Genomic DNA, 25,608 nt, shown 5'->3' with positions numbered 1-25,608 from the left:
TCCATGAAGGAGCTTTTTGTGTGTACGTGTATGTGCATGGCGGACGAAGGTTGTGTTTGTTTCTTGAAAAACCCTCAGACACTCTCCAAAGAATTCCAGATTTAAAGCAGTGTAAAATGCTCCATCAAATATGTTTTACAGTCTTGACATTGCTGCCTGTGAAATCTACTCCAGTGACTGTTTTTGAGACTTTTTGAATAATCTCCTGATTGTGCTTTCCTTGCTGTTGGGCAGAATCATCATGGAAAATGCAGCAGTTGTTTATAGTCCTGTCTGGATGGGGAAACCTTGGAGGAAGACTCTTTCACCAAAAGTCACTCAAGACATGTAAAATATATTCTGCCTCCAAAAATAAACAAGATAGATACGTAAGGCTGGGCTAGAGGATGAAGCAGGAGTAAATGAGGCCTCTGGGGCTGAGGACTTGCTTTCAAATTGAGCAGAGATCACAGCGTAGAGGTCACATAGAGATGTTTTTCTGAAGCTTTTCTTGTTTCTCCATAGTGGGAGAAACTGGTCCCCCAGGAGTGAGACCAGTCACGGTGGAAGCCACAAGGGACATTTCTCTAGATCAGATGGGAAATCACTGGATGCCCTCAGGACTGGTGAGTTCCTAGAGTCAGTTATAATGCTGTTAACTTACACAGAGCTACTCCATCCTGGTCCCTTGCCAATTGTCTGCTGTTCATGTAGTAAAGGGACTCTCTGGTGGCTCATTAAGGGTGGCTCCATTGTATTTCAAACATTTTTTTTTCACCTGCTTTGCATCTTGTATGAAATATCCAACACTAGGACTTTCAAATCTGCCCAAAAGACTAGGGAGCAGAACTGCCACTGGTTGATTTGGTCTAGGTGTGGTACTGGTGTAGCAGAGTAGAAATGCACTGCGATAGGGCATGACCTCATCATCACTACGCCCAACAGGAAAATAAACATTTTATCTCTGTCTCACTAATAATTTGTGTATTTATTCCAGTAATATCTTGACTCTGGCTTAGCCTTTATGTAGCAGCTTAAACCCACTATTCTGTGACATTTCTTCCTTTCTACAAATAAACAGAATGGAACAGAGAGAAAGAGTGGGAAAGCACTACAATGTTAGGAGCAATAAGACAAAATTAGACATGGCAAAATTGCAGTTCAGTCTGAAGGAAGAAGGGTGTTACACTTGACCTGTGGCTAGGACTTGACAGTACTGTGCTCATACAGAGACAGTTCCTGCCTTGAATCTTTTACAATCCAGAGAGATGACAAGTGATATATGACAAGCCATCCTTCCTTTTCAGAGGAAGAATTTGGGCACGCAGGGTTAATTGTTTTCCTTTGTAAGTCAGCAGGATCTTAGCTGCAGCCAGGAATAGAGTTTCACTGCAAGTTGTTTGGCCCAAGTGTGTGTGGCAGGTTTGTCTCAGTGCCTCACCCATCCTTCTGCAGTCTGGTCTTCACCTCTTAGATGTAAGTGATCATTCTAAAGTTACCTAAAACTAGGTAACCCAAGCTTGAGCATTGTACCTGATCTCGTGCATTTCTATGTTGTCTCTCCTCCCTTTGTGTGCTCAAGCACTATGGCACTGCAGGGAAAACCGGTGGATGTGCTACAGCTGGCAGCAGGTTGTCACTCCAGGGCAGAGACACCCTAAGCCACCCTCAGCTCTGGGGAGCGGGACGTGCTCTGGGAAAGCCTGTGAAATACGGGTGCAGAAGTGCAGGATGGCTCTCGCACTTGGGGCCAATTTGACCCTTATGTGGTGTGACTGTGGTCAAGTCCTTATGCCAGGGAGCAGGCTCTGAGCTGCACAGCAGCTGTTATCCGAATAGTTTGGGACATTTTCGTGGAGAAGTGTCTGGTGGGAGTATGGAACTCGGATCTTGTCTTTCAGCATTAATGCTCTCTCCCGGGCTGGCTGGCTTGAGGCTGGAGCCAGACTGCAATTGCCCAAGTTATTTCTGCAATGAGGAATATATGCAGAGTCAAGCAGAAAGCATCTCGGAAGAAATGAATTACCAGCCAAATATAGATTATTTAATTTTGAGGGACGTCATCCAATCCACTCAGCTTCTCAGTCATTCAGCAACTTTTAATGTCTATTAATGCCTATATTTATTACAATCTCGCATATTGAAAGCTCAGCCGGAATTACATCTTTATTGCTTGTTCCTGGCATATAATGTTAGACAGGGCAGTGCCTTTTCTTTTTTCTTTGAGGCACTGAGTGCACAAACTCCTCATGTATAAGATTTCCCAATGGATTTAACTCCTTTTTGTGTAGCAATAGAGTAGGAGAGGGTAGAGACACTGGGGTAATTTTCAAAGGAAGCTACATCCTTTTAAATGCATTTTCTGGCACGATTCAGTGAACTGTGCATGTCTTAATTTATTATAGCTTTGATGGGATTTAAGCATGGGCTTGAACTTAAAGGTAAGTTTTATATTTTGCAGAATATTTGTTGCAATGCCCCATTCAATGGTGCAAGAGTCAAATGGCACAGTTGTGCACGCTGCTTGGGCCAAAGTGATATGGAGGAAAAAGACAGCTAAACTCAACTAATTACAAGCCCTGCATAAGTACAGCAAAATTCACGGGCTCCATAATAAACTTCTTAGAAACCTTGTTGAAAATTGGTAGTCACCAAGTGATAAAATACGGAAACCTTTTCTCTGATAAAGTTAAAATGTGGGTGATTTTTCTTCTGAAGTACTCTTGCAGAAGCACTGATGAGATAAATGTATTTATGTCGTGAATAAAACGCCTGATGAAAACTAATCCGAGAGACGGAGTAACTGATTGAAGAGGGCCAGGATTGTCAGTGCTTCCCATCTGCTTTGCATCACTGAGCCGGGCAAAACATCAGAGCATATTGGTGAATCTGGCAGACGTCATGTTATTTTTATGTCATCCTTATTCTTCCAGGGCCTGATCCAAGCCTCACTGAAATCCATAGAAATGAGTGGACTTTTCCTTTACATCAGCGAGCTTTGAATTGGCTCCTTCCTTGCTCACTGGTAATGTCAGGAGCCTGTGATGGGTCTTGGAGGCATTTTGACAGAGCAGTTGAGCACAGTCGTGCTTTCCTTTTTAATCCTGCCCTCTGACGATCTTGTTATTGATGTATGGTGATGGCTGGAGTCCCGAGATAAAACGAAATGGGGAGCATAACAAACTGGAAAATGCATACTGATTTAGAAGTGAATGAGACCATTCCCAGAAGTGCTGAAATTCAATAGGATTTAGAATCCCCAATTTGGAAAATGGACCACATGCTTTCAAGACATTTGGGCAGCTCTGAAAACTTCATCCATCACTTCTATGGAGAGCAGCGTAGACCTTATGTAATATCACAGGCAACAGCCAGAACTGTTGAGAGTAAAACCCACAAAATGGCTTGATCTTCTATTGTTTCTGAAGGTGTGAATTCCTCTTTTCCTGATATTAAGTAACTTTTGGGTGTTGTCCTTTTCTGTTAAAAGAGGAGTCTGCTGTATATTGCAAAAAGATGTTTATAAATTCCCTCACATGCCTGTCAATCCAGACATCCTTCCTTATTCTTGTTATTTTTATTTACATAGACACATAAAAAACTAACAATCTTACACTTATTAATCAAGGTGATTCAGCCATGCCTCCCACTGTCTTTCTCTGATTCCAATCTTATTCCAAAATACAGCCCTAAATGTCACTGGGGTTACTCATAAAACACAGTGCTGCTCTGCATGAGTAAGACTATTTGAATCTGGCCTGGAGTAAATTTACTAATTCTCAGTGAGAAGCAGAGCTAGACAAAGATTGCAAAATATTGTCCACTAATCTGTTCTTGAATTTTTAAACATATTTTTTGGTCTCTGTTCACTCGTGGATCTCTGAACTAATGAACTTGCTGACAGGAATGTTCACCATAACAACCCATTTACAGCAAATATTGCAAGATCTTTGCACTCTTCCCTTCATTCAAAATAATACCAGTCTCCCTCCCCAAGAAATGACCTTCCTGTTTCAGAGTTTTGTCATTAATTGTGAATATTCACATTGGTAAGATGTTTTGTTTGTTTTACTAAATCCTCTTCCAGCAAGAAAACAGCATTAAACCAATTGAAGTAGAATTTAACAAAGAAAGACCTCTGAGCTCCGATGCCAAGAGAAAGGATGGTGTCGAAGCTGGAGCAGCAGGGAGATGTGGAGGTCAGTCCTCAATCCACCAAGGGCTTTGCTGCTCTCTACCTTGCAGCACACTGAAATGTGAGCAGCTTCCAGGACCCCAGATACGCTGGGGTGTGCACGAGGGATGCATAATACTGACAAATCATCCGCTTGTGACCCATCTATAAAAAAAAAAAAGGTGTAGAAATGATTTAGTTACAAGTTCTTTACCTAAAGATGTCCTTTCATCTGCTGGTGGATATGTTCTTCGAGGAGATTATTCATGGAGCAAGGTTCTAAAATAAAAATTGAGGAGGATGGAGCAAAGCTGGGCTTTGGTGAATACATCTAAACCCTAGACACATTGCAAACAAACTGAGCTTGTTCCCAGGCAACTCCCAAGTAGAAAATAGGCACAACTGTTCTGAACGATTTTCTCTACAATTTGTTTACCTAGCTGTAGGGTCTTCTTCAGAGGCAGGCAAAATCAAGGGAGAGGCAGTTATTGACCTCAGCTTGCTTTGATTCTGGCTTGTAATGAGAGCTATACCCACACCAAGTTTCAAATTCCAAGCAGCTTGATGTGGCCTTTTACAGAGAAAAAAAAATTGGTTAGAATTTTTATTATAATAAGAAAATGCAATTTTTCATTCTCTCCTTGTTTCAGAAGGTCTGAAGGGATTTTACTCAACTTCCTCTTCTACCTTCAGGCAGAGACCAAATCTGAGAAATTGCAGCCCAATTTTGGAAAGTTCTCAGGATGTAAAAATCAGGGGCTCACGATGGTAAGCTGCTGTTCAATACACTTTGTGGTCATGAGTGCTTCTGGGAATCCGCTGCAGACCAGATGCCCCCTTCACCCTCACTTTGTCTTGTTTTATATTCCACCATCTGATCAGAACGTTTGAAAACAAAAAAAGTGTCTCATCAGAACAGTAGGAGGTTTTGCCCTGTTGGGACCAGGATGGCTAGAAGGTAGTCAAGATCTGGCCTTGCAGAGACTGGGAATTATCTCAATTATCTCACATCTTCTAGAGCGAGACATCCAGCAGAAAAAACAGAAAAACGTAAATCTTTTCACTGCCTGAAATGCAGTCTTGCTGTTGCCCGGGCACTGAATTTAGCAGCCCCAGACAAAACTGCAGGGGCAGCTCAGGCAGGAGGAGAGAAATGACAGCTAAATTCAGGGGCTCTTTCTTTAGGCAAAGTCCTGAAACTATTGTCCAGGCTTTTGATGATGCAAGATGTAATAGAGTTAGTATTGATCTGCTTTTGCAATGCTCAGTGTTTAGAAGAGTGTGGTGTGCCCTTATCAAGAGCAAATGTGAGCCTCATAAATATCTGAATGCAGCTGGTATTGTTTTCAAGCCCAATTTAGGTACCCTTGTTAGACATTTTGGCATAATTCATGAGCAGTATGGAAAAGAGTCCATAGGACTGGAAAATTTTGCTGTGAATTCTCTGTTGTTACAACCACCAATTTGGAAAAAGTCAGCGCAAAGGCACAATCCTTAAAATAAATAAAAGAAAATGTCTCATAGCTGCCGGCAGGCACTGGAGCTCCCCAGCAGAGGCTGCCTGGGAGCAGCACAAACTGTGCACAACTCCTCAGCCCCAGTAAACAGCAGCTTGGTGTTCTCCCTCCCTGGGAGAGATGTGCTCTTTGCCATCGGTAGGTTGCTGATGCTTCGATCTCTTCCCTGGCTATAGACACTTACTCCTAATTTGCGATCCTGCGCTTCTCCAGGAAGAGCTGGAGGAGACAGAAGGTGTGAATGGACAGCCAAGACCGAGCAGAGCCAAGGGACTGGCTTGGCTCTGGAAGGCAAAATGCAAGCTGAGCCATTGGAGCCGGCTGTACACAGATGAGAAGGAAAATGCACAAAGTGATAAATAACTTTGCTTAGGCTGCCAGGAAGGGCTGCCAGAACATTCTCGCTTGGCTATGCTCTGACTTGGCTCGCCTGCAGCCGCCAGCCCCCCTCCTGCACAGACGAAATGCCGGGCCAGAGCCACGCATGCATCTCAGGGCCGGCTCACCCCGTCCACCCACTGGCCAGCCGGCCCCTTGGGCAGCTGCCTCTGCCCGTACCTCTTCCGTTTGGAGCCTACCCTCTGCCTGCATGGACACCCCAGAGGTGCACCTGGGCAGGAAGGCATGGAGAGAGAAAATCGTGAGGTGTTCCATTAGCTTGGGTTGTTTTTGGAGGAGCCACCTCTCCCAATGCTTCCCCGACAATCTGGATGGCATTTGCCTCTAGCGTCATCCTACAGTGCTGCCTCCAAGGACAGCAAAACCCCTCCTTCTCTAGGGGTCAGCTCCGCACCCCTTCCTTCCAAACACAAGTAGTGCACACGGGTGATACCTCTGTGATGCCTGTGATGGTTTCATCGGAGGTGATCAGCCACCTGCATTCCCACCCATGAGTGCCTGGCAGTTTGCAGAGCAGCCTCAGGTGGAGGGCTGCAGTCACAGCAGGGGATATGCAGCACAGGGATGAACTGCCAGTGCCACGCAAGGCAGCATGCAAATCAAAGCTACACTTTCTCCGGTGCTGTGTGGGGCTACCAACTTCATGCCTCGTTGGAGTGGAAGGAGAGATGGATATTTTAGAGGATTTATCAGGCAAAAAGAAGTGTCGTCATTTCTCAGTTTCAACTGGCAGCTCCGGCTTGAGGAAAGCTATTGTTGCAGGATTTCCAACGTCTCGTTGCCTTTCTGATCTGTGGTGCATATTGAACATATGTCTCTGTTTAGTTGCCCATTATTTAACCTAGATTTTTTCCCCCCTTGAGAGATTACAGTGAATTCAGGGCACATGAATGGTGTAATTTATCATTTTCCAATATAGACTGTCATGCACTTATATATAGTGAAAATAATTTGTTGTCAAGTTATCCAGTTACCACCTCATTTTATATGCTTCATAATAAGCTATTTGTAATGATCCATGCTCGTCAGAAGTCTAAATAACCAAAATATTGCCATCTCACTACAGATAACTACTAAATATTTCCAGCAGCACTGAATCATCCTGATCCCTGGGAGAGCTATGTCCACATTTTTACAGAAACTGTTTGCTACCAGAAAATCCCTTTTCAAGAGTGCCCAGTTTTCTTTTGAAACCCTATAGACTGTGGAAAACTTCATTTTGAGGGGAAAATGCTATTTTATTGGAAATATTTTTTTACGCTTGTTCCAAGTTACATTTTTTTCCTGTTTTCCTCTTACTGTCATGTATTCCCTTCTCAAAGGGTATGTCTTTCTGTGTGACCCTCCTCACAGCACTAGCATGGTGAAGGTTATGGACATGCCCTTGTGGTACATGCAAGCTATTTTTCTAAAACATTAGGATGCCTAGAGTACTCTGATTAGCACCCTCTGTCCCACAAAATCCCCAAGACCCTTGTAGTCGCTGTTGGAACGTGGTTTATTCCCCTCTGGGATCCATGTGACCCTTGGCTGTACCTGTCCCACCTCCTGACAGCCAAAGTGCGTTAGTCTCCTACTTAGAAGAGGCTCTCACTTAGGCAGATCAGTTAGGTGCATAAAAATGGCTTAGGCTGAGCCTGGCTCAAGCCCTTCTTTTGTTCCTCTGTCGTTAGGTGTTAAACCATTTCCCTCCCCTGCCAGCCGGAGACCCCAGCACCATTTGTTGTGCTTTAGCGTTGTGTTGTTGCGTTCAAATCCGCCAGCCTGATGGGGTAGCTGCCCGCAGGGATTTAAAACGTAAGTTATTTCTACTGTTATTTTATGGCATGACTTCGCACGATGTGACATCCCTGCTTGGCTTGAGCAGGGCGCAGTGGCTTGGCCTGCCTGACAGACGATAGTCAGAGACTAATGACTGCCTGCATACTGCTAGGAGGAACCCCCTGGGGCTGCAGGGGGACCGCTGCCAGCTCTGCTCTGAATTAACATCTTCACTAAGGAGCAGGCAGGGAGATTAGGCAGCCGAGGACAGAAGGACAAGTAACACCAACCCCCCTGGTGTTGCAGCTGCCGAGAAGTCAGCCTTTTGAAAATACTGCGGGTAGGTTGTTCAGGTCGATCAAACAGATAAATAATCAAGGACCCACACTGTTCCCCAGGGGGTTGTAATGTTTCAGATGGATGTAAACATGGCAAGTTGTTATCAAAGAAATTGCAGTAGCTGAAACTGGACTGAAACTGTTTGTACACAGAAATGATTTTTAGAGCATACAGTTAGGATGTTTATAAAGTGATGAGCTGCTAGCTGCAGTTTCTGTGGCTTCCTAAACAAAATGATGGGCTTAGGTAGAAAAATCCCTGCCCTGCATAGTCTCAAGCTGCTAAAACAAGGCTGCAGAATAAAACAGTAGTGGAGAAAAAATTGGGGGGGGGGGGGGGGGTGTTTGGAATTTGAGAGCTTCTTTGAAGCAGCTCTCTGGAGGAGGAGCACCTCAGAAAAAAACCCAGGGGACAAAAGAGCAAAAAATTAACACAAGATAAACTCTAAACTTGAATCTTTCTCATTTTCTAGTTCTTCTTTTGCAACTGTATTTCAAATTTTGTAATAATTAAGAAAAAAAGCTTTGTTCCATTAGAATAACATTGTTTTTCTTCTTTAACCTTGAGTGGGCTTTTGAAGGAATTCAGATAACTCTGGAAAGCAATAGGAGCACTGGGGTTTTTTAAATATTTCTGAAACCAGAAGCACTTTAAAGGGTTTGTCTTTGCAGAATACATCATTATTCAATTTTCTGAAAAATGGGTCTTTTGAACACTTTTGAATTCACTGTTGTTTGTTATTGGTTTTTTTTGGTTGGCTGGCTGGGTTTTTTTGCTTTCCAGATATTACAGTCAAATTATATGGGGGACACATGGCCCTCCAAAGGTTTGCTTTGGGAAACCTGGTGTACATTTTTGAAGAGTAATGAATGGCAGGCAATACAAATGAACACAGGAGATAAACCAGGGATCTCCTGTTGTTTGATCAGCTGTGCAGCACTGGCACAGAACACCAGCTCAGGGGTGTTGTGGCTTCCTTGGGCATCAGTGCCATTGGACAGGAAAACTTTGATTGGAAACATCTTCAAGAAGTGCCATGGATTTGCTGTCTTGCTGATACTACACAGGAGATCATGCTCCAGTAAATCAATGCTGAGGCTTTGTCCTGGAAACTTGGGCTCCTTTTGTCATTTTGCTTCTGTTTTTTTCTCTGTCCACGGTCCAGTTACTTCATCGGCTATGGGCGTGGTTACCTCTGTCCTTTCTTTGGATTATCTGACCAGGAAGTGTTCCTAAACTGTTTGCTCAGGGCTGGCAATGTTTTTTAATTTCTTCAAATTATGCACATCAAATTATGATACTTAGGAAGCTGATGGGCTTTTACAGGTGGTAGTTGGGCTGTTGCTCCTAATTTTGTCAGGTATTATTCTCACTGACTGCTCACACGTCATAGCTTCCCCTAGTCCAGCCCTCCTTGCAGGACTCATGAGAGGTGTAGGGTTAGGAATGCTGTAGCCTCCACCTTTTTCCCAAAATCTTCCTTAGTAAGATAGGTACTGTAGGTGAGATAAAGGAGAGATATCACACAGCTGGTCTGCACCTATGAACTCCAGTCAGTCTCTGTATTCATTTTAAAACTGTAGCATTGTTTTTGCTTGACTTGTCTTCACTTTCAGGCAGAAGTGCAGTTAACATGACCTCTGTTAAACTGAATGTGGGTGTTATTCATATATCAAATTGCACTCAATTAATGAAATCACTATGAAATAATGTCTTGAGTGATAACGGCATGAACTGGGGTAGCCCCAAAGTGATGTGAAATAACCATAGCAATAGTTAAGAATTCTGTGCTGTTGCCGTGGCTACTAGCCTATTTGACTTACCATTGCAGTGGAAGAATATTAGCCAGCAGACAACTCATTTCTGAGACTCCCACATGACAATAATACTTTCTGCCAAACCTCCCTCCCCCCCACCCCGCTGGATTGAAACAAGGCAGACATCAAACTGTTACTATTGTTGATTCTTGCAGTGTGCCCCAAAGGGGAAACTAGATTTTCAAATGCCATTAGAAGGGGCATTTGAAGTGATATTTGAAAATTTTCACATAGGTTGCTCTTTTCTTAAAAAGAAAAAAAGAAAAGTTTTAAAATAAATTGATTAGTTGTATATAAGAGAGAAAATTGTTAATTTTCTGCAGAAATGATTTATACTTTTAAAAATATAAACTATCCCAAACTGAACTATTTTAATCAAAAACCTTAGCATATGTTCTACAAAACAGCACTGTGGTGCCCTTTTGAAATTCAGTCTGAACATTCCCCTTATCCCTCATGCATCTGAACAGGCAATCTGAGGAGCTCCCCCAAAGTGCACTGAGATTCAGTGGTTCTTCATTCACATTGTCAAACGGTTCCTGTTGAATTGCAACCTAGAAACATGTCCAGTCTGCTCCAGTAGTTCAGAAATCCTTGTGGTTCTGGTGGCTTTTTCCACTCTTGGTTCAAGGTGTCTGGGAGGAAAGCTGTTAGCAGGAAGGCACCCAACATAATCTGAAAATAATGTCCCTTGCACAGGTAATAGGGAACCCACTTAAACCACTACCTGCTCTTGAAAATGCAGACCGGGATGTTTTCTTGCCTGTCTGAAAGGACTTTTCTTTCAAGAACAAGTCACCAGTGCTTTGGACAGCAGTTATGAGGATTTCCTCAGATGATATTTGTAGAGATGATGTTGAATATATGTAGTTGAATCTATGTAGTTAATTTTTTTTGGCATAAGACTATGTGCATCACTGTAGCTATAAAGCCTCACAAAACTACAGGGCTGAAGTTCCAACAGCAGCATTTTAGGGATTTGGAAGGAAGAATGAGAATCGCATTGCATCCTAGTATCCCAAAATTTTTTACCACAGATAGGTCTTGTGCTTCAGATGTTTTGCTTGGCCCAGCCTGTGAGATATAGGTACACAGCCATGGAGTCCTGCATCCCAGCAGCCAAAGGACGGGAGTTTGTACAGAAATGCCTCCAGCTCATGGGCATTTGCAAGGCAGCTGTTGGAAAAGACAGCAATCTTCAGCTCTCCCCTTTCTGGCTGCTCCTGCTATGGACACCTGTAGCTGAGGTGTTCCTTGGTCTGAGTGAGGCTGAAGCAGGTGCCTGGTGTGGAGGCAGCAGCAGAAGAGCTGCAAAAGCCTCCTTGATTAGCCACTCAACACATCTAGTGCAACTTCTCAGGATGCCCTGATCGAGAGCCTAAGGACAGTGAGTACATTTGGATGACTCACTGAGGTGGGACAGGGTGGAGAGGCTAATCCCTGTCTGCTCCTAAACATTACAAAAGGGAAGATCCAAAACAAGCAAATCATCACCAACCTCCAAGGAGTCAAGGAGACTTGCTGGTGTATTGCTGGTGTCTCTCCTCCTTCATGTCCTCGCAAGGGATCCTGGACTGGGCACTTGGAACACACATCTTGATGCCTGTTGGTGGCCTGGCTGCTTGGACACGGTGAGTATACAAGTGTGGGGAAATAATTTTTACTTTAAAATGCAATCATTTCCCCCTCCTTCAAGATCCTGCAGTGAACCTCGCTGCACTGTTGCAACACTATTTCCTACATTTGTTCAAAGAGGAAAAGATAGTTCAGGACCCTGCTTTAACCCTAACATGAGTCAGTCCAGTGTGCAACCTCGGTCACATCGACTGGTGAATCCAGACCAGCACTCAGGGAGCTGGAAAGAGGGGAGTAGTTCAGGAGGGAGCTGAGAAGAGAGGATCTGATAGAAGGAGGAAAAAGCTGCTCCCAGCCCTTGAAGTGCCTGCAAGGAGGTGCGAAGGTGAGAGATGCTTAAAATCCAGCGGTCAGCTCTCTGTCCCAGTGATGGCTTGAGAAAACTGGGATGCTAGGGGTGGTCTCTGCTACAGCAAAGAGCTTGTCTGGAGCCTGCTGAGGAGGAAAGGCAGCTTGCATGTAGATTTGTGTTGTTGTACAGCTGAATGAAAGCATAAATCAGCTCTCCCCTCACCCTGCCACCCCTCCTCTTTCCATGTCCCTTAATACATAAAAATAAGGATCCTTTATGTGAATAAAAGTAGAAGGCGCCTCCCCTAAGTATGTTTTAAAAAAGCCAAAAATAGTCCCGAAGTCTCAACCAAAAGCGAACATAGCCAGAATTTCTGTGGAAAATGTCTGTAGCTGGAGTGTTGGGGGGGGGGGGCGGGGGGAGGAATTCACATTCAAACAGGGGCTGCCTGTGCAGCTGGGCACTGCTCCTTGCCCCCAGCCCGGCTGCCCGCCCTAGCCCGCACCCTGCGGCGGGGGGCTGACCTAGCGCGGAGCCGGGACGGGCTTCTGGCCGGCCGGGCGGACCCCGGGAGGCAGCAGAGCCTCCGCTGTGGGCTTCCCTGTCCCTCAGTTCTTGGCAGCTCTGGCGCAACGTGTTGTTAACAGCAGCCCTAATTAATGGGGAACATGTGTGTGTTGCAGAAATCTTTTTTTTTTTTTCTTACCCCCTTCTTCTGTTTGGTGGAAATACCGTAAAACTGTTTATATCCACTATAAAAGGGGCGGGGGAGGGGTTTACTATCTTCCCATCCCAAAGGTTTCCTTTACCTCAGATCAACCCATTTTGGGAACAGGCACTTCTCTAATCCCTGGGTGCCTTTTCCTAAATGCTTTCACACATCTGCACCACTCTGTCCTGCATTCCTGCCATACCATCATCTTGTCCTAATGAAAAATAGCAGACTTCAACCCTGCCAAGTCCCTCTTTTTCTTTTTTTTTTTTAAAGACAAAATCCTGTTTATCAGAAAGAATTTCAGAAGTTTGTTGATTTTTTCCATTCATTAACTTAAATTTTTGAAAAAAAAATGAAGAAACTTTTGCTTTCCCAACTGTTTTCCCTTCTTGAGTAATAAGAAAACAAATGTTTATATACCATCTGCCACCGGCATGTTCCACAGATGATGTGGTAGACTCATGTCTTCATTTCACCCCCAGCTCAAAAATAAGGGTCCCATGTCACAGGTGACTTGCTCTGCAGCTCAAAGAGTGTTTTGGTTGGCTTAGGACTAAACACAGGAAGAGCAAAGCAAAGCATAGATCTGTCCTCAGCTGGTGCTGAACACTGAGAGGACAAGCGAGCCCAGTGCAATGCAGGATTTCTCTGGTGCCCTGCGAGTGTGGTGGGGCTCAGGGGACAGAGGTACAGTGTGGCAGGGCTGTGCTGAGATAGGGTACTCTGAGCAAGTTGGACCTTGGCAGCCCTTTGTGGTGCCCTGTTAAGCAAAGCACACAGATCCACAGAGTTTATTGCAGCCAGGCCTGGAGCAAGGACCACTTCCAGACCTCCCCAGGGTACGTGGTGATGCTACAGGACACCCCCATAAAGCTGTGCCTGGCCTTTCCTTGATGCTCAAACTACAGTGACAGCTGTAGGAATCCTTTCACAGAGGGGTGAGTAAAACCTAAGACATGGGAAGAGAGCCCTAATGATTCTGATCTTAAGTGAGGCAGATATTCCTGCTCCCATTTTATAAATGTTGAAGAAGAAGGAGAGATGGACTAAAAAAAGCCCAGATGGTGGAAGTTGGTGGAGAAATCCATACTCCACTCCCATCTTTTGAAGTTTCATACTGGCAGGATGAGGAGAAGCAGCTTGATAACCTTCTGGGTTTCCCCAAGATCTGGAGAGGCTTTCACATCTCCCATACTGGAGCATCATCCTTGGGTGGGTTCTCCTGCAGCTGGATAGATGAGGTGGGCTGCAGGATCAAAAAACAGCACAAGGGCTGTGCAGTTGTCCTTTGGACTTTGGGTTGTGTGTGTGCACTGGTAACTTGGAAAAAACCTGTCATATCCTGACGAGTCTGGAAGGAAATATTATCCTAGACTGTAACCAGGTTCCTGAATGTGTTTGCTGAAGGTCCTGGGAGACTGGATATCAACAAAGAACAGCTGTCCAGTCTCTTCTGGAGAAGGACATTTCTGAGCAGAGATGTGGGGAATACCTGTTTTGGAAAGAGTGGCTTAATCCAGCTACTCCTTGAACTTTGATTGCCGTGGTAAGCTTTTGGAGATGTATAGAGTACATAGGAAGGGAGTAGAATGATGAATAGCAATCAGTATGCAATTTTGGCTTAGGGCAAAGTTAAATCTTACATTTTCCAGGAGAATGTTATTTCTGGTGGTTTTGGTGTTTTGCGTTAAAGAACAAGTTCTGAAATTACACAGATAACACTTTTTCCTACATTTGCCCCAAAAGGGGGAAAAAAGAGAAGGCCATTCATAAAGCCTTGCCCTTTGTTTCTTGTGGAAGACAGCAGAAAATTTGAGACTAAAGCATCAAATGTTTCACTTCTCATCAAACCCATGGAAATGTCATTTTTTCCAGGTTTACCAGAGCCACAAATATGTTCACATAAGCCGATACTACCAGTACAGCTAATGGGCAGGTCCACAGCCAGCATTAGTTGGCACTGCCCTGGGGTATACTTGTTACCTTAGCAGCTTGCCAACCAGGGTATCATTTTCCAGATGATTTGCATGGAACTGTGGCAATTTGTATCCACTGAGGACCTGGCCAACTTGGGTGATACCCACCCAGGAGGACTTGCTTTTGCAGAGCTTTTCCCTCATCTTCTAAACAAACTTCCTGAAGTGACTCACCTTTTTGTCAGGTCCTCAGCTGACCTGACGTTTCCTCCGTGAAATTATATATTTATATACGTGACATTTCCTCCATGGCAATGCATTGTGTGGCTTTGTGACATTTCTGGCAAAGCCCCACTGGGAGGGTCCAGTCTTAGTGAAACTCCAGCAAAGGAACATGGCAGGGGTACTTTGTTTTGCAGGATGAACAGGAAAAAAAAAGGAAGAAAAGCAAGCAAGTGGATGAAACTAGTAGAATCCTAAGATGAAAGAAGAGATGGGGTCATTGCAGAATGACTATAACAGACCTAATCTGAGGTTACTGATCTGTGACAACCTTGAAATCTTATAGATACTCTGTTTTTTCCCCACAGTCTGCCAAGACCTTGCTGACACATTCAGCATAAAAAAAGAACCAGCGTATGCTGGTTTCTGGATAACCCTCCTCTAATGTATTTGGTGCTTTAGCATGCAGAAAGAGAAGGCTCCATCTTTTTGTCTTTTATGAGAAGCCTTTTAGTCCTTCTTATCCCCTTTTGGTCCACAGACTGAACCTATCCAGTTCCCATCCTTTGTGCCTTTCAGGCAAGGGGAGTTTTCTGAGTGTGCTGTTTGTGATGCCTTCAGGGCTCATCCCAATACACATATACATGTAGTCTAACAGCTTTCAAAGAAATACCCTTACCAGCATGACCCGTTGTTTTCTGGACGCTGCTGTCTAAGCAAATAGTGTTGCCAGCTTCAGGTAGCACAAACCGCATTTGCTTTTAGAAGAGAGAGACAGGAAAAGTTGCTGTAAAATTGTGAATTAAAAGATAAGAAGTACCACTGGTGGGCTGAGAAAGCCACAGCATGCTAGTCCTCAGAAAAGTCCACAGCCAAGCCCAGGTTCATCTCAAAGAGGGTAAATATCCCTAAAAATGCGTGGATCTGGGGATCAACTCAAAGAGGAGAACAAATCCCCCCACTTTGGGTTTTCCCACAATTGAGAGTGTCAAACCATGTGTGTGCAGAGTTGACTCCTCATCACCATCCCACCCAAGCCTGCCTGTCTCCCCTGGTGCTTCCCTGCTCCATGAAGGTGCCTCCGCTGCGGCTGAGGAGAAGCTCAGTGGGGTGAGGGAGCTGCTGTTCACAGTGACCATGCACACCAGGGGTTGTGCTGTAGCATTTTTTCATCGAGTCTGGCTTGTTTCAGCTATGCTTGTAGCCCTACATGCCTTTTTTTAGTTTTTTGCTGGACGCTGGCTTGGAACTTCACATTATTTTTCTACTTCAATTCTCTTGACAAATGACTGTTCAATCTAGGCTTCCCCATATCCCCTCTCTGTTTCTCTTTCTCTTGGATCTTAGCCACTATTGGGGTTTTAAACAGGGTCTTGACAGACATCTTCAAAGCAACCTGTTTCCATATTCAGCTTGAGATCAGTTGTAAGTTATTCTGTGGCCAGCCTTTTTTTAAATGCAATCTCTGCTTTAGAGCATAGTGCTTATGTCTCCTTTGTGGGTAGAGAAAAAGGCATTCTTCTGATTTCTGGCCTGTGGTATCAGAGCTGGATTTCTCCCTGCCAAGCACCTCAGGACTAGCAGCTGTCAGACATAACTTATGTCAGACATAACTCTTATGTCAGCCAGTTTGACTTGTCCCACAGTCATCCTGTAGCTTTCTAGGTGCAGCACAGAGTATGATAAAACTTTCCATATTTTTAGTATGCTATAGCTTTTTTTTTTTTTTCCCTTATTCTGGTGTTCAGCAGCCACCTAGCACTTTCATGGTCTTTAGATAAACTTGCCTCAGTTACATCTCCTCCAAAAAAAAAAAGCAACAGACCTTGCAAAGGCAGCTCCCTTTTTGAAAAGAGAGGTGCAGGGGCCCTTTGAGAGCCTGGTACATCCCATCGGGACCTGTTTAGGGTGGTGAGAAGGTGTGGCACTTGGCAATAATGAAAGGTGAAAGAGGCACTCAGCAGGGCTTTTGGGTGCCTGTGTGATCTCCTTTGAAGGAGGGTGTTGATAGAAATGGGGTAGAGGAAGAAATCAAAGGAAAGACTTTGCTAGAGAAAGGATGCTGGTGCTGTGTTTCTCTGAAAGCTTCCAGAAATCAGGGCTGAAGAAGACTACAGTCAGTAGAAATATTAGGGTATTGTCTTCCTAAATTCATACAGACAGGTGAGGAAAGGTAGGGAGGAGATCTCCAAAAGAGGCCTGTCTGTTTCCCTCTACCATGGGAGAAAATATACAGGAAGGCTGGATGTTATAAAGAATTAAAAATAAGGGGGGTGGGGCTCTTCCATTATGTCTTTTATGCAAGTCCACAAGGTGAAGGCCCTGCAAGCTGAGCCGCTGAAGCCAATCTCTGGGCAAAGTACTTCAGGAAGTTTTTGTAGGGAAGAGCTGAAATGACTGATGGCACAAGAGATGGCAGACTAATTTGGGAGATAACAGAGATGTGAGAAAAGTCAGATGTTTATCTCAATGCACACCAATAGGGAGTTAAGTAACACAGGATGCTGAAGTACCGCGTTGCTGGATGAGGGCTGTCAGTGCTCCTCTCAGCCCAGGGGCAAATCAAACTCTCTGATTTCCTGTGCTTAGAGGGAAACTTTGGACAGATGGGCAGGAGGGGTGAGAATTGCAGCAATTCCAGCAGTTTTGAAAACCAGGTGACCTAGGAGAATTTGAGAGAAGGCAAATTTCTGAACCTCTAAAAACCTATGTGATTGCTGATTTTGCTTCATACGCCTGATTAAAACCTGCTCGAATTGTGTTAGCTCTTGTTATTTGTAGTCTGCAGCTTGACTTGGAGAAAAAAAAGGAAAGAAAAACAAACCCTGAGGAGAAGAGGAACAGACCCAAATCCACAACACATCAAGTGGCCGTGTAATACCACATTGCAAATGGGTTCACCATGGGCTTGCAGATGACTTAATAGTATATAACGGCCCACAATGCTCCAGTGACTCATTGCATTTGCTATATCTGTTCAAACTCACCATTCTGAGTAAGAGATCTGCCTTCAAAAGTCTCTAATAAATTCTGTTGCTTTGAAATATCCCTGGTGCTTTCAAGAGTATCAGGGCATATCTCATCCTCTGAGAGTGCCTCAACCCACTCTGTGGGGCTCTGGTAGGACATGCAGGCAGTTCAGCCTCCTTCAAGCCAGATTAAAACACACGTTGAGCCAAAAGGGACTTGAGAGGGTTCCCCACAATCTTCCTGAGGTGAGCAAAATAGATGATTTGGGATAGAAACACAGTTGAGGTGTATTTCTCATCTCGTCTTGCTAGCCAAGGGATGGGAGATGCTGCATTTGTTGATTCTGGGCACTGGGTAAAGAGCTGTAGGACAGTCCCATGCCAAAGATGCCCCCACGCCTTGCATGTGTGAACCATCACCAGCATCCAGCCTGTTCCCCTGCAGGGCTTCCCACTGTGCTGCTTGTGCTTGATTACCCTGGACTTTGACTTTAGTAGGGTTGTACTGGTACAGCCTAGTGCAAATTAAGGTCCTAAATTCCCTGCCTTCCTCTCTGCCTCATAAATCCATTTACCTGTATTTATTGGATGCATAGCAGCAACTTAGTGGTGTCAATAAAATAATTGTGCTGGTAGCATTAGTGGAAAGAGCACAAAGTCATGTCAGTCCTATTGTGCATGATGCTACAGATACATGCACAAGAGGTAAGATGCCCTGATCTACAAGATCTTGGCTGTGGAAACAAACTTCCTAAAATCACTTTTAAATTTAATGTTTCATTTTCACAATTCAGCCCAGACTTCCTTCTGCCTGCTTGCTTTTCTCCCAGTGAACTCTTTAGCTGCTCAGCTGAATTAATTACCACAGCTTACCACAGGTTCTTAGTTTTTACTAATTACTAAAATTGGCAATTTCCCTCTGATGTCAGTATGGGTTTTGCCTGTGGAAGGACTAAATGAGACCCTCAGGAGTACACTGCTCCATAGGTTTTAGGAGAGGGGGCTTTATATGTTGCTTCAGTGAGGGAGTGCAAGAGGGTTTGATAGAAAACTTTCTAGCTCAGCTCTCTTTGGTTACTTTTTCCATGAAAGGTAACAGATGGTCATTGTGACGTGAACGTTATTCCAATATCCACAGAGGAGGAAAAAGAACCAGCATGATCCAAACTTACAGGTTAGTTTATTTTAAGTTATTTTTTGACGTCAATAGGCAGTGATATATATAGCAAAATATTTTTCCTCCTTACTGCAGGGCCTTTAAAAGGATATCTTTGTTGTCTTAGTTGCCATAGCAGTGACAAATGTGGATGTATATCCATATGCGCATATATATATGCGAGGAGGGATTCCCCAACCCTGGGGCTGATTGTGTTGGCTTCCGTGCTTGTATTTCCTCTTCCTTCCGCTGCTTGAGGTGCTCCAAGGCACTAAGACAGCTTGTGAAATGTCCCCAAGTTGGAAAATGAGTATTTTCAGTCAACCATCTTGAAGCGTGGGCCTTATCTATCATGTTTTGCAGGGCTCTGTTATTTCGTGCTTATCTCTAAAAACAGGTAGCAAAGGCTGGGCAGAGCAGAGCTCCTCCGGTGCCAGGTGATTGGTGTGTGAAGAAGATGACAGAGATTTGCGATGTGATGGGGCGCCATAAATAAATTAGGAGGCTATTAGTAGTAAATGCGCTGTTTACTTTTAGATGGTTCACATGTGCCCAGATTGTGCTGAATGGCCTTTGATGTATTTAGCTCATCCTCACCTTGGAATAGATTTTTATCTCTGTGCTCATGTTTCAAAACTGTTCCTCCCTTTCAGCAACCTACTAGCATACTCCAGAGATATTCCCTCAGCAGAGTCTGTCGCTGTTCTTCCCTGCATTTTCCTTTCCCTGAGCTCTGCATCCTGTAAACAGCAGGACTGTGATCCAGACCTGGAATGGTCCCTGCGTGCGGCCCTCAGGAAGTGAAACACTTGCAGAAAGTTTCTTGGTCTCCTTCTGACCAAGTTCAGTTGTCACTTAACTTGAGGCCCCCCTGCGTTGGTGAAGGGAGAGGATTAATACACAACACCATCCCGGAGAGCAGAAATAGGGGAATCTGAAAACACAACCAGCCTACTTTTTTTTTTTTGTTTTACACTCTTGATTCCTAATGTTTCTGTTTCCCCAGTGATTTTCATACTGGGCCTTTTTCACTTTACCTATCCAAACCTACATTTCTGAATGCCCACAGCCTGCCAAAAATAAGCCTTTCCCTTTCTGTCTGTTTTTGTTGTTACCAACAAGTAAGATGCTGGAATGAGAACTTGGCTGGCCATTGTGTTGATGACAAACGAAAGAGAAGCAAACACAGCTTGCTTGTCTGCAGTTTCAGTGGTTCAGCAGGGCTGGCAGTAGTAAAGACATGTTATTTGTTGATAAAACACACAGCACCAAACTCTGAGGAGCTGAGACAGTATCTCAGTGCAATCATCTGCCTGTCCTGCCTGCACTTTTGGAGATCCCAGCTTCTTGTGCTGGCTGAGCCTGGAGAAGTCATAGTGGGGCACAGTTCCTGCTGGGCCAGGTCAGGAGGGATCTCCACGAGGGGCTGCGAGCTCCTGACAGGTAGCACAGGGCAAATCAGAACGTGCCACTTGCAGCCGTGATGTGCGCATTTAGTCTTTGTCAATGTAGCATGCGTGTGCACATCCATCTTTACACGGTTATAAACATACACACACATATGTGTGTGTGTGTCCATGTGCATGCATGGAAATGCCATGCAAGCATGAAGGCACCAAGTGCCCTGCTGTGCAGGGCAGCTAATTGGGGCTCTCTGAGTTTTAATCCCACCTTCACCAGCTCTCTACACAGTGATCTCGCTAACGCTGTTTAATCTCCTCCCCTTTGTGTCACTTCCCTGTTGAGGCTGGGAAGTCTTCATGCAGAGACTCTCCTTCCATGTGTGTATGCCCAGTGCCCAGTATGGGAGGCCTTACCCAGAGATAATTTAGCAGCTACTGAGCAAACTACTGCTGCCTGAAGGCATTTGAGATCAACCTTCAATGAGATTTTGGAGTTGAAGCAGGACCTGTGCTCTTAGTGGTGCGGTGGCTCCTGGAGTTTAGGATCCTTAGAGCAAAACACGCAAGAAAAAAGTCTCATATTTTGTTTATAAAAGTCCTGCCTCTGGCACAGCAGAGGTTTAGCCCCTGTAAAGAAAAAGAAAAAGGGTGCTAGTGTCACACCCAGACGTTCTTTTGGTGCTTTGGGCTATGCTGGTCATAAAGGACCCTGTGACTGCATGCAGTGCAGTACTGGTTGCCAAATGGTGCTTGCATGCCAGGCTGCAGAGTTAAGGCATTGCCAGAAAGCTCAACAGCCCTCTGAGGTCAGGGATAAACCCTTGCCTTACTCAAGCAGTCACGACAAATGCATGCTGGGGCAGAGGTGCACCTCAGGGCAAACCCCTCAATATTTCTTGTGCTTCTTGTGAAATACCTTTGCATTGTCACTGCTAAACAGTGACTGCCTGGGTTGTAGTCCCTTTGGGGTTGGGTGTTGGGGTGCTTCTGGTGGGTGATGGGGGCAGATTGTCCTTCACAGTGTGTGTATGTCCCAGGAAGGGGTGGTAGAAGCTGGCATGGTGTCTAACGGAGGTCTGTGGGAAGGGGTGCTGGAATGCAGCATGTATCAAATTCTCATAATTACGGTGGTAGCTAGAACAGTAGGAGACAGACTTGGACCATAAAGCTGGCAGCCTGAATAGCCAAGAGGCGCAGGATGGCAAGGAATGTGGAACCATGGAGGGAAAAACGTGACTTTCCAAGGTTACACGGTGGGGTGGTGGGATAGCCATGAAGAGTGGCCTGACTCCTAGGCTACTAACTTAGCAACATGACCACATTCTCCTCAGTAATAGGAGCCATGCTGAACTTTTGCCAAGAACCATCTTTGTTCTGCTTTGAATGGTCACCATTTTTGAGGGTTTTTGTGGGGCAAAGGGAGTTGAACAGTAAGTAAACCCATTCTTTTCTACTTCTAGAGGTATTAAAAGCAGCACTGTTGGAAACCAGCAATATTATTGGCTTTCTTAATTGCCCCAAACCTTCTGGGAGGCAGAAAACCTTCACCTCTGCTGGTGTTTCTTCTAAGGCTGCTGTCTTTACTTTGAAGCATCCCAGCTGCTGGGTGCTTCTACAAGACATCTTTTTGCTTCTTGGTTTGCCTACTGGACTCAGTGGTGGAAAATGGGACCATAACAAACCTGGCTCCTCACCAGTTTAAAAGGTTGTTTATAAGTCAAGGTCCTCCAATATGCGGCAGTGAGTAGTCATCCATCCATCCACCCATCCACCCATCCATCCATCCATCCATCTGATTTTACTGACTTAACAATACACAGCAACAACCTCTGCCTTAAGAATAAAGCATCAGACCCTCAATTACTTTTACATGATGATAAATAGATTGGTATGGAGTCTATGGATGTTAGGGACAGTGGTCCAGGCTCTGAACAACAGAGCCCATTTAATTTCAAGAGCTGAATCTCCACAAAATATTCACAATAAAGCCCCAAACTAGGTGCAATAAACCTAACACCAGCCAAGTTTGCAAACCCAGCCTGAATTGCAGGGAAGCCCAGGGCCAGGTTTCCAGTCAGCTTTGAAGCCACAGTTTTAAAGAGGTTTCTGATCAGGATTTTGATCTTCTCACAGACTGTGCTTCAAGCAATTTCCACCAGCCAGGATTTGAGCTCACTGCTGCCAAATCCCAAACTTGCTTAGGATGGAGCAGTGGCAGTGTCCAGAGGTGAGTTTTAGCCATTCCTAGCACGCAGTTTGGTGTAGGACTGGTGCCCCAGGGAAGGTGCTCTCAGTCCAGCCAGCAGCGTAGGCAGGGCTGAGTGGCAGGCAGCTTCCCCTGTAGATTGTAATGGTTTCATTTTCACTGGGTTTCAGAACTTGGCATTTTGGGCTGAATTTCACGCCAGGTTTTAAAATCCAAGAGGCCCACAGGCCTTGTGGACATGCAAAACCACCAATGTAATGAAAATTGGTTTAAAATTGATTTAGTTAAAAAGAAAAAGGAAAAAGAAAAAAATAATTCAAGCCACCATGTGGAAACATTTAGAAGAGTCAGTTATGAAGTTTAACCAAATGGAAGTGAATGCCTTTGAATGTGTCCATACAAAGCACTGGCACTGGCAAAAGGAAATCTATTTACCATGAACTTTAATTAAACCAGTTGAGCTCTTTTTTAATAAGAAGTACTGACTAAAATTTAGCAAAATGCCAGTACCCCTTCTTCCAGAAATGCATCAGTCTTGCAATCACCTTTATAAACTTTTTCAGACACGTAACATAATTTTTAGGAGGGTGGGCATTGGTATTTCAGTCCAGGTCCTTGAATATATTTACTAAAATGTCCAAGCACCACTGATTTCTAAGAGGATCTAATGACTCTGAGGATCTTGGCTTGCAGACTTCATGCTGGTTAATCTGAGGAGAGGTTTCTGCCCTTCTTGGTCAACTGAAAAACTGTGACTGGACTGCAGGATCCTAAATGATTTAAGTGCAGTAGCAGTTTATTCTGTCTTTAAGGTTTTGAGGCTATGAAGGACTGTAATCAATACACCTAGGGCAGTGAGAGGCACTGTAATCCCAAGGTTTCCAGCCTCTCATGGGCTTGTGGAAATCATCTCCAGGCTTGGCACTTAGTGGTCCTTGCTTTATGTCAAACCTGTTTGGTCAAGGCGTAAGGTTGGGTGAATATCTTTATTCTGGGTTGTTTCTGTGAGGACTGGGTAACTTCCTATTGAATAAAGAGCACTCAGCAGTCCCTGTACTAGGTTTCAACACGGCAAAGAGCCAGCTTCAAGTTTCCAGGTAGGTTGTCCTGACAGCAGCATGGAGGAGATTTGTGGCTGACGTTGCTGAGCTCTCACAGCAGCACCAGTGGTCTTTGTCCCTCCGTTGTTTTATTCAGTGTATTGTGGTTTCTTGTTGGGTTTTTTCCCTTGCTGTGGTTGTCCTGCAAACCCTACCTGCAGTGCCACAAGCACAGGATACTTTTGCTCCCTGTCTTTCCCTTCAGCATCTGCCCATGCGCACAGCTCTGCACATAAACACAGCAGTCTCAGAAGGGATGTGATCAAAAGGTTTTAGAAGGGCTCTGCATGTTATGAAATGTTTTGAGGCTCAGAGCCCAAAGAGGGAACTCCATCATGAATTCCCTGTGTATAACTAATTTGGGAAAAGGGATTAAAATGGGACAGAGCCTCTTGCTTTTTCTCCCCCCTCCTCGATGGCCCCTTTCAGAAAATTAGGGGGCCCCTCTCCAAGGAGAAACTGTTGAAAATTGCACACTGCTTTCCCTTCCCCTTCCTCCTGAACATAGCCAGAACAGCAATATACATTTCTGAGGTTTGGCAGCAGCATCTGAAAGCATGTTTTTTTGCCAGAGAAGACTGGCTGATGGGGGCCAAAGTGCATGTGGGTTGGGGGGACACTTGGGGAAGCGAAAGGAAGGCACCTGTACCCTCTCTTCCTGCCACTGCTACTACAGATCTAGTTCCCACCACTTCCCAGTTGGTACCTGATGATCATGTTTATTCTCTGGATTGTATCATTGGCTGCTGGAATGAGACCCATCAGGCGAGATTTGTGCCTGAACTTGAGTTTCATAACAAAAGCAGAGACAGTTGTTCTTGCGACAGACCTCTCTTGGACTGAACGAAAACATGTACGACCCATGTGCGGTCCATACAACTGAGAAATATGTTAGCTAAGCTAGTCCAGAGCTAGTGATGATCCTGTTTTATGTTAAGCTTTCCTCTGCTGTAACATCACTGCCTTCCTCCTGCCAGCCCCATCTCCATTCTGCCTGGTGCAGCACCAGCCCCAGCAGCTTGCTGAAAGCCCCCTTGGTCTGCTTGGGTTCTGGTTGCTGCGATGTCTAGACTGGTATCTGGTGCTACAGCATACACTCATGTTTTTAGCACCATGCTGAAGTCTAATGATGTCACCTCTTATGGCTCAGAGGAAGAAATTTCCATTTCATTTCAGAATTTTTATGGAAGGATTTGAAAAGTTTGGAAGGGGGGTGTGTGGAAATTTTGATGCCCAATGAATCTGAAACTCAAAGTGTTTTCATGGCTCACAAGCTCAAAAGCTCTCCCTGCACTTCCTCCTCTGCACTTTTCTTTTCTTTAAAAGGAAAAGGGAGAGGAAAAACAGAAGAGGACAATAAAAGAGTTTCTCTCCCCTTCTGAACAGCACTTTTGAAATATCATAAATGAAACTTTCTCTGAGCATTTTGTTGGTATTAAAAAAGGGTTATTTAGTTAGAAAGAAGCCTTTATTTGACAAGTCCAGAGCATTTCCAATTATTAATATTCATTTATGGGCACAAACCTGTCTTTTGTGGTGCACGTTTGATGTGGAGGCTGCATGCCCAAAGCCCATGCAGCAGCAATGCGAGCTTACAAATGTTTCCTTATTGTCTGTCATCACAATTAAGAGCACAAATATGTACATTTAGCTTGCCACCTTCCTCAGCTTGGGATGGGAGGAGGCATTCATGCTCCAGTGATCTATTGTCCCGTGGTTAAACTCTGCTAAACTTCCTCTGCCAGTCCACAGCAGAAGGGTGGATGGAGCTGTTCCTGCTGCCCCCAAAGTTCAAGCCCCCATCAGAGGAGCTGCAGCCATCAGCGTGGGAGAGGAGAGAGGGGCTGCTGTTATTCGTGTTTTTATATGGCTGGGTTCCACTCTGGCAGACGGGAGAGACTGAAGTCTGAAAGCCATGGGCTGATAAGTGGTTTTTGAGAGATAAGATATGAAAGACTCTGTAATTCTGGAATAGAGCGTTGAGTACTTTATATATGTAAGTCCAGAT

At 44.7% G+C, this 25,608-nt stretch overlaps 1 long non-coding RNA gene across 2 annotated transcripts in view; it reads left to right on the top strand.

Annotated features, from left to right (window-relative positions):
- Positions 1-11,350: 11,350 nt before the first annotated feature.
- The window catches only part of LOC119701743, a 51,660-nt gene continuing 37,402 nt past the window's right edge, over positions 11,351-25,608 (top strand). Inside the window, exon 1 of one of the 2 annotated variants that reach the window (XR_005257160.1) lies at positions 11,351-11,617. This is a non-coding gene — a long non-coding RNA (uncharacterized LOC119701743). Of the gene's footprint in view, positions 11,618-18,837; positions 18,910-25,608 lie in introns of those variants that run through there. The other variant, XR_005257161.1, reaches the window with a different exon arrangement.

This window comes from Motacilla alba, chromosome 5, assembly GCF_015832195.1.
Source record: "Motacilla alba alba isolate MOTALB_02 chromosome 5, Motacilla_alba_V1.0_pri, whole genome shotgun sequence".
Taxonomy (NCBI): domain Eukaryota; kingdom Metazoa; phylum Chordata; class Aves; order Passeriformes; family Motacillidae; genus Motacilla; species Motacilla alba.
Note: the sequence above shows the minus strand (reverse complement) of the source record. Positions and strands in the feature narration are given on the sequence as shown.